Here is an 8,932-nt window from a genome sequence, read left to right on the forward strand (position 1 = left end):
TAAGAAAAATTCTATCAGTTAACAAAATAATGTTTTAGCTGTCTATTTTTTACAGCTATCACATTCCTTAGCAGTTTAATATAATCAATATTGAATGTTGGGGAGAATACAGATTAAAATTAATACAATAGACTTTGACAATTTCTAAGTTTCTTCATTCTCTGTGTCAAAGTGAAACATCCAGACACCCATTGCCTCGAGCAATTCCCAAGCTGAAATCAGATCCAATTTTTGATTTGCACAATTAACCTAGGTCCTCATGCACATAAAAGAGCATAATAACTCCAAGATAGATACAGTAAGACTCCCTGGTTTAATGCTTTTCTTGTCTAAGCATATTACAAAAGAGAATCTTTAAGTAATGCTGTATGCCATAAGTGGTATCTTGCTACTGTTCTTAGTTCCCTCTCCTCTCTGATTCTAAATCTTTCACTTCTATAGATACATTAGCACTTATAGGTATATATACTAATCTTTACCAGCTTTATCTGTCAATGTATTATTCTGAGAGGTATTCAAACTTCTTCCTCTAATACTTCTAAGTATTTCAATACTTTTATTGTTGTTTCTGTCTGTTGAGTTATTATTGGTGTATCTCAACAAACCCCTTAGATTTCACAACATTTTCCTGTTTAATGATCCACAAGGAACAGAAATTGAAGAGAGTAAAATTACAAAGGGCACTCAAGAATATAAGATAGTATGTAAGAAGTGTAATTAGAGAAGATTTTATGTATCCAGAAATAAATTAGGCAAAGCTGTAAAACACCATAAATACACATGACATAACAAAACAGAAGTAATTATCATGAATACATTGTTAATGAAGAGATACTGACCAGTCAGAGGAGATTCTTTGTTAGCTAGGGACAAGAAAATCTCTTGGATAAATTTCTTGCAATTGGAATATAGAATAGGAGTCTGTCCCAACACAGAGTTAATTGATTTTCCACTACTCTCATGACTTGCTTGACCTCATGGAAAGGAATGGGAGACAAGAAAGTGAGAATAAACTATAAAAGCTACTATTTGGCAAATAGCAGTAACAATTTGACCATGATTCTCAAACTTGTAGTGGAAAAAAGAACCTCTGGAGATCTTGATGGCAACAGAAGTATATTAAGTAAAATTGCTAGTGTTATATTTCTATAACCACAGAGGTCAGTGTATGTCATGTGGGATTTTGTCTTCTTAAGTTTATGATTCAAATCTTTCAGAGCATTTTAGATGTCCAAGTGAGAACTGTTCCTGCCATAGAGATTCTTAAGAGTCGATGCTCCAAAAAACTGTAACTCATTCTCTATCAGAAATTAATCCCCAAAGTGACTCATCCTCATTTCAGATTTGAAAGCACTGCAATAGTTAGATAGCAGTGATGTTTCAGAGGAAAGAACATATTTCTTGCACAGAAAACAGAAGCAGCTTACTCATAGCAGGAGTTTGGGGAATTCCAGAATGTAACTACTTATGATGGGTTTTTATTTGCTCTGTCTGCCACAGGTTTTGAAAGAAATAGCACTCTTTCTTCTCAGAAGCATTTTATTATCAGGACTTGACTATATCGAGCTGACTGCTATACTATTGCCAGAATCATGGCTATAAAAACCTTGAGTCCAGTTATCTTTATTCGCTCTGGTTTCTTCTGTTTGGAGAAGTGTGTACATTCAAATAGGAAATGATTTAAAAACTAATCAGTAAAGACATCTCAATCCAACGAATGAAACGAACAGCCCTGCAATAATCTTTTTCAATACTCCCCATGCTGCTAATTGATCTGTTTCCCCTCTCTAAGTTTTTCAGCAGAAGAATGGAAAGTGAAAGTGTAAGGCAGTGAAAATATAATTTACCCTTATTGTAGCTCCAACTACCAACAAAGAAAATCAGCCAATAATGCCTGGAGCCTAATTATATACCTGGCTACACAGTCTAAATCCTGGCTGTCTCTAATAAATTCACATTTCTGTCTGGGCCTTTCTAATTATAACTCCTTGCTGCCAAATAATGCTTGTTGATCACCTGTGTATTTTTCTCAATGTGTTATTATTACATCCATAAATCATTCTACTACATTATATATATTTAAGTATTCTACACAAAGGATCTTTAGATTTTGAAAAAGAAGTGTTGAAGCTGCAGTGGTTGGGCACCCTGAGGAGCCCAGCAGACTATAGAACCTTCAACCCTACCCACACCCCCTGAATTCCACTCCCCTTCTGGCCTGTGACTTCTTCTGGGACAGATCACCAGCTTACCTGCTCCTTTGAAGACACCACAGTTTAAAGGCCTTCCGGGAGTTTCTTTGCACATGAGAAAACTGACCTAACAGTCTAAAAGAAACCCTGGAGTTCTCCTGCATACAGGGTGACAGACCTCATAGTCTGAAGGTCTCCCAAGAGAATAGCTACACACAGGGCAACAGCTGAATGGCTCCTCTGAAAACCCAACAGTCTGAAGAACTTCCAGGAGATCTGCAGCAGCCAGGGCAACATATAAACAGTCTGCCCCATGAAGTCCTCAGAGTCTGAATCTTCCCACAAGAGCTACTGTGATCAGGGCAATAGGTCACTGGTGTGCATGCCCCTCTGACAAATACACAGTCTGAAGGACTCACAGGATATCTGCAACAGCAAAGGCCACAGGCCTCAAAGGTGATCTACAACACCTCAGAAACACAGAAGGCAGGTTGCAGATCACCTAAAACCAGGGATAACCAGGTGGTGAAAGGCATGCACAAGACCAAAAAGCAACAGAAGTCAGTATACGTTGGCAACACCAAAACCCAGTTCCTCCAAAACGCAATGTACCAATGTACCAACACACCTGAAAATCAGGAACCTGACTTAAAATCCTATCTCATGAAGATAATAGAGTCCTTTAAGGAAGACAGAAATAACTCACTGGAAGAAATACAGAAAAATACAGGTAAATAGAAGCCTGTAGAGAGGTCACAAATAAATCCATTAAAGAAGTACAGCAGAACACAGTAAACATTGAAGGAACTGAACAAAGCTCTCAAAAACATAAAGTGGAAATAGAAACAATAAAGAAAACACAAATGGAGGCAACTCTGTGAAATGGAAAACCTAGGAAAGATGTCAGGAATTACAGATATAAGCATCACCAGTAGAATGCAAGAGATAGAAGGATCTCAGATGTAGAAGGTACTTTAGAAAATGTTGACACAACTATCAAAGAAAATTCAAAACATAAAATGTTCCTAACACAAAGCATCCAGGAAATGCAGCACCTGATGGAAAGACCAAATCCAAAAATAATGGGAGTAGAGGAGAGATAAGATGCCCAGCTCAGAGGACCTGAAAACAACTTCAAAAATAATCATAGAATAAAAATTCCACAATCAAATGAAAATGATGGCCACAAAGGTACAAGAAACTTATAGAAAACCAAATAGATTGGATCAGAAGAGAAAATTCTCTTTTCACATAATAACTGCAAAATAAATACACCGAACAAATAAAGAATATTAAAAGCTACAAAGAAATAAGGACAAGTAACATGCAGGCAGAGTAATGAGAATGATACCAGACTTCTCAACAGAGACAATAAAAGCCAGAAGAACCTGGACCAAGATCATGTAGACCTTAAGAGAACACAAATGCAAAACTCTCAACATAGATGGAAAAAATGCAAAATATTCCAGGACAAAAACCTAATTCAAACAATCTATCTTCACCTCCTGCCCTACAGAGGATTCTAGAATGAAAACTCCAGAAAAAGAGGGTATCTACACCAAAGAAAAAAACAAGATATTAATCATCTTACAACAAAGCCAAAAGGAATCACATGCACATAATGCCACCTACAACAACAAACATAAAAAGAACTAAGCGTAATATGTCTTTAATATCTCTCAATAACAATGGACTCAACTTCCCAATAATAAGTCATAAGCTAAAAGACTGAATATGCAAACAGGATCCAGCATTTTGCTGCCTAAAAGAAACTCACTTCAATAACAATGTCATACACTTCCTCAGAGTAAATGGATGAAAAGGTCCCAAGAAACATGCTGAATGTGCCATCCTAATATCCAATTGTATTAGTCAGGGTTCTCTACAGTCACAGAACTTATGGATAGTCTCTATATAGTAAAGGCATTTATTGATGACTTACAGTCTGCAGTCCAATTCCCAACAATGGTTCAGTAGTAGCTGTGAATGGAAGTCCAAGGGTCTAGCAGTTGTTTAGTCCCACACAGCAAGCAGGCAGAAGAGCGAGAGCCAGACTCCCTTCTTCCAATGTCCTTATATGGTCTCCAGCAGAAGGTGTAGCCCAGATTAAAGGTGTGTGCCACCATACCTTTAATCCCAGATGACCTTGAACTCAGAGATCTCCCTGTCTTAATCTTCTGGAATCAATCACCACTGTATCTCAAGATCTCCATACCAAGATCCAGATCAGAAACTTCTATCTCATAGCCTCCAGATTACGTTCACTGGTGAGCCTTCCAATTCTGGATTGTAGTTCATTTCAAATATAGTCAAGTTGACAACCAGGAATAGCCACTACACCAATAAAATAGACTTTCAACCAAAAGTTATCAAATGAGATGGAGAAGGACAATTAAGATTCATCAAAGGGAATATCCACCAAGACAAAGTCTTGATTCTGAATATTTATACCCCAAATTCAAGGGGACCAATATTCATGAAAAAAAAACTTTACTAAAGCTCAAAATACACTGAACTCAACACAATACTAGTGGGAGATATCAACATCCTACTCACACTAATGAACAGTTCTTTGAAACAGAAAATAAACACAGATATATTGAAAATAATAGAGGTTATGAACCAAATTTATTTAACAGATATCAATAGATAATCTCACCCCTAATCAAAATAATACACATTCTTATCAATACCTCATCACACCTTCTCAAAATTGACCATACGATCAGTCACAAACACAAGCCTCAACCGATACAATAAGATTGAAATAATCCCATGCATACAATATCAACAAAAAAGACAGAAAACCCACAAATCCATAGAAGTGAACAACTGTCTGCTATCCAATATCTTGGTCATGGAAGAAAGAAATTAAACACTTTCTGTAATTCACTGAAAATGATGACACAGCATACCCAATCTCATGAGAATCTACAATACCCCTTCATTTTGAACGTACTGGAGAGATCAGAAAATCAAGGCCCATAACTCATCATAATTAAATCAATATACAGTGAACCAAAAGCCATTAACTAATTAAATGGAGAGAGATTTGAAGCAATCCCACTAAACTCTGAGATAAGATATGCCCACACTCCCCTTATCTTATTCAATAAACTAGTCAAAATTCTATGTAGAGTGATAAGACAACAAAAGGAGAGATCAAGAGAATACAAATTGGCAAAGAAGAAGACATGGAGTCACTATTTGCAGATAATATGATAATATACATAAGCAACCCCAAAAATTCTACCAGAGAAGTTCTATAGCTGACAAACTTAAGCAAGGTGACTGGATATAAAATTAAGTAAAGAAAAATGTTTCATTTATACAAATGATAAATGGAATGAGATGGAAAGAAGGGAAACAACATAATTCACATTAGTCATAAATAATATAAAATATGTTGGGGTAACAATAATCAAACAAGTAAAAGATTGGTAGGGCAAGAATTTCAAGTTTCTCAAGAAAGAAACTGAAGAAGACCTCAGAAAATGGAAATATCACCCATGCTTATATATTAGTAGTATTAAGTCTGTAAAAATGGTAAAAAATAATGTATAAATGCCATGAAAACTGCACTAAATTTCCAACACAATTTTTCATATACATTGAAAGGGAAATTCTTATTTTTGTATGAAAAAACAAACAAATGTAAAATAACAAGGATACCAAAAACATTTTTTAAAGATAAATGAACTTGTAGGGGCAATACCCATGTCTGAACTCAAGTGTTACTATAGAGCAATAGTGACAAAACCTGCATGGTATTGCTACAAAGACAGACAAGTCAATATGTGGTATACAAATTAAGTCCCAGAAATAAACCCACACACTATGGACACTTGAACTTTGACCAAATGCCAAAAATATACAATGGAAAAAAGCATCTTCAATAAATGGTGATTGTCTAACTGGCAATCCATATGTAAAATATTTAAAATAGATCCATAATCGTCACCTTGTACAAATTTCAAGTCCAAGTTGGTCAAGGACCTCAACATAAAACAAGATTCAGTAAATCCAGATAAAGTGAAAGTGGGAAAGAGACTTGAATTCATTGGCATCAGTGGGGGCAGGGGTTATTTCTAAACAGCACAGCAATGTGTCAGACTTTAATATCAAGAATTTATAAATGTGACCTAAAGAAAATGGAAAGATTTGGTAAGGCAAAGGGCATTGTCAATAAGACAAATCTACAAGCTATTGTTTGAGAAAAAATTGTCACTAACATCACATTCAATAGAGCACCAATATCCTATATATAGAGTGAAAAGCCTCAGTAAAAGGAAGTCCCATGACAGGTTCAAAGTGTGATCCAGTTCAAGGTGAGGCAATAAGATCTGACACTATTACTAAGGCTATAGAGTGCTCACAAAAAGGGACCTATCATGACAACCCTGCAAAAGATCCAACAAGCAGTTCAAAGAGGTATATGCAGATACTCAAACCCAACCAATAAAAAAAAGGCTGCTGACTCCTATGGTTGAATTATGGAAAAGCAGGGAGAAGCTGAGGAGGAGCATGGCCCTGTAGAAGGACCAGAAGTCTCATTTAATCTGGATCCCTGAGATCTCTCAGACAATGGATCACCAACTAGACAGCATATACCAGCTGACATGATGGAGGCCCCCAACACATATATATACTAGAGGACTGTTGGGTCTGGATTCAGCCAGAGAAGATGCACCTAATCCTCAAGAAACTGAATGTCCCAGGGAGTCAAGAGGTCTGGTATGGTAGGGTAGTGGGGATATGGGGGCATTCTTGTGGAGACAGGGGCTGGGAAAGAGGTTTGGGATGGGGAACAGTCAGAGGGTAGACCAGGAGGGAGATAAAATCTGGAATATTTTTTAAAAAGATTAAAAAAATAATAAGGATGCTTTTAATATTAAAGAGTAATTATGATAAAGCAGTATAACTAATCTATCATATAAACTAGAACACAGGGAAAGTGTATGATTGTTGAAAATTTCAGTAATTTGATATTAAAAGCAAAAAAATGTATGTTAAGCTTTTTCATTAGAGCATATGAAAATTCTTTGCTTTGATTATCCTTAAATAGTGAAGTATGCAGACATGCAAGAATGCACATAAAACTATGTTAATTCCCAACAATATCGACATAAATTTGATATTGGAATTTGGACTGAAATGTAATGTAAAATATCTGAGAGCTTTGATGGTAGCAAGATGATAACAAAGGAGAATTGCATTTTGGGGGGATTTATTACTCTCAGAAGGCATTGGCATACTAGGTAAGATGATGTCAGAAAATGTTCTAGAAAGTTTTATGGTGCCAAGGGAAAACTGTTGTCCTGATACAAAAATCTTACTGATAAGATCCTCCAAAGCCCTTTAAGGTGCAACAGGTCTCCTGTTTCTGTAAGGTACTAAAGGATGATGAAATACACCAGCCTTGTGTCAGGTGGTGATGGCACACACCTTAATCCCAGAACTTGGGAGGCAGAGGCAGGTGGATTTATGAGTTTGAGGCCAACCTGGTATATAGAGTAAGTTCCAGGACAGCCAGGGCTTTAGAGAGAAACCCTGTCTTGAAAAACAACAAAACAAAACAAAACAAAACAAAACAAAACAAAACAAAACAAAACAAAACACCATCCTTGCAAATGAAGCAGAACTCAAAGTTGAGTCGTGAATGATAGATCCTAAAACTAAAGCAATGGCCAGAAACAATAACAAATACCTTGCACAGCCAATAGGAGTGGTTTCATTCAGAGCATGTGAAGAAAATAGCAAGTTACCTGACCAAACTGAGTTTCTCTTTTCATTTCCTTTCCTTTTAATCTTTTTCTTGGCTACTTATTTACATTTCAAATATTATCCCCTTTCACAACATGCCCCACTAGGGAACTCCTCTTCCCATCCTCTATCCCTTACTTCGATGTGGGTGTTCCCCAACCAACCTACCCACTGCTGCCTCCCAACCCTTGAATTCCCCTACACTGGTGTATGAGGCTTCACAGGACCAAGGGATCCTTCTTTCATTGGTGCCCAACAAGGCCATCCTCTGACACAATGGGCTGATGCTTGCAATGGGAGCCATGGGTCCCTGTATGTATATTCTTTGATAGTTGGTCCAGTCTCTGGGAGCTACAGTGATCTATCTGGCCAGTTGATACTGTTGCTCCCTCGATGGGGCTGCAAACTCTGTCATCTCCTCAGTGCCTTTTCCAAATAATACATCAGGGACCCAATGTTCAGTCCAATGGTTGGCTGCAAGCATCGGCCTCTGTATTTGTCATAGCCTCTCAGGAGACAGCCATATCATGTGTCCCTCAGCAAGTACTTCCTAGCATCCACAATAGCGTCTGAGTTTGGAAACTGCGTATGGAATGGATTCCCAGGTGGGCCAGTCTCTGCATCGTCTTTCCTTCAGTTTCTGCTGTATCCATATTTCCCCTGTGAGTATTTTGTTTCCCTTTCTTTTTTTTCAACTTATTTTATTAGATATTTTCTTCATTTACATTTCAAATGCTATCCCGAATGTCCCCTATACCCTCCCCGGTCTCCCTTTTTCTTGAGCTTCATATGGTCTGTGAATTGTATCTTGGGTATTTAGAACTTTTGGGACAATACCCACTAATCAGTGAGTGACAGAGTTAACTTACTCAGTATGATATTTTCAAGTTCCATCCATTTGCCTGAGAATTTCATGAAGACATTATTTCTAATAGCTGAGTATTATTCCATTGTGTTAATGTACCAAATTTTCTTTA

The sequence above is a fragment of the Mus pahari genome, chromosome 1, assembly GCF_900095145.1.
Source record: "Mus pahari chromosome 1, PAHARI_EIJ_v1.1, whole genome shotgun sequence".
Taxonomy (NCBI): Eukaryota; Metazoa; Chordata; class Mammalia; order Rodentia; family Muridae; genus Mus; species Mus pahari.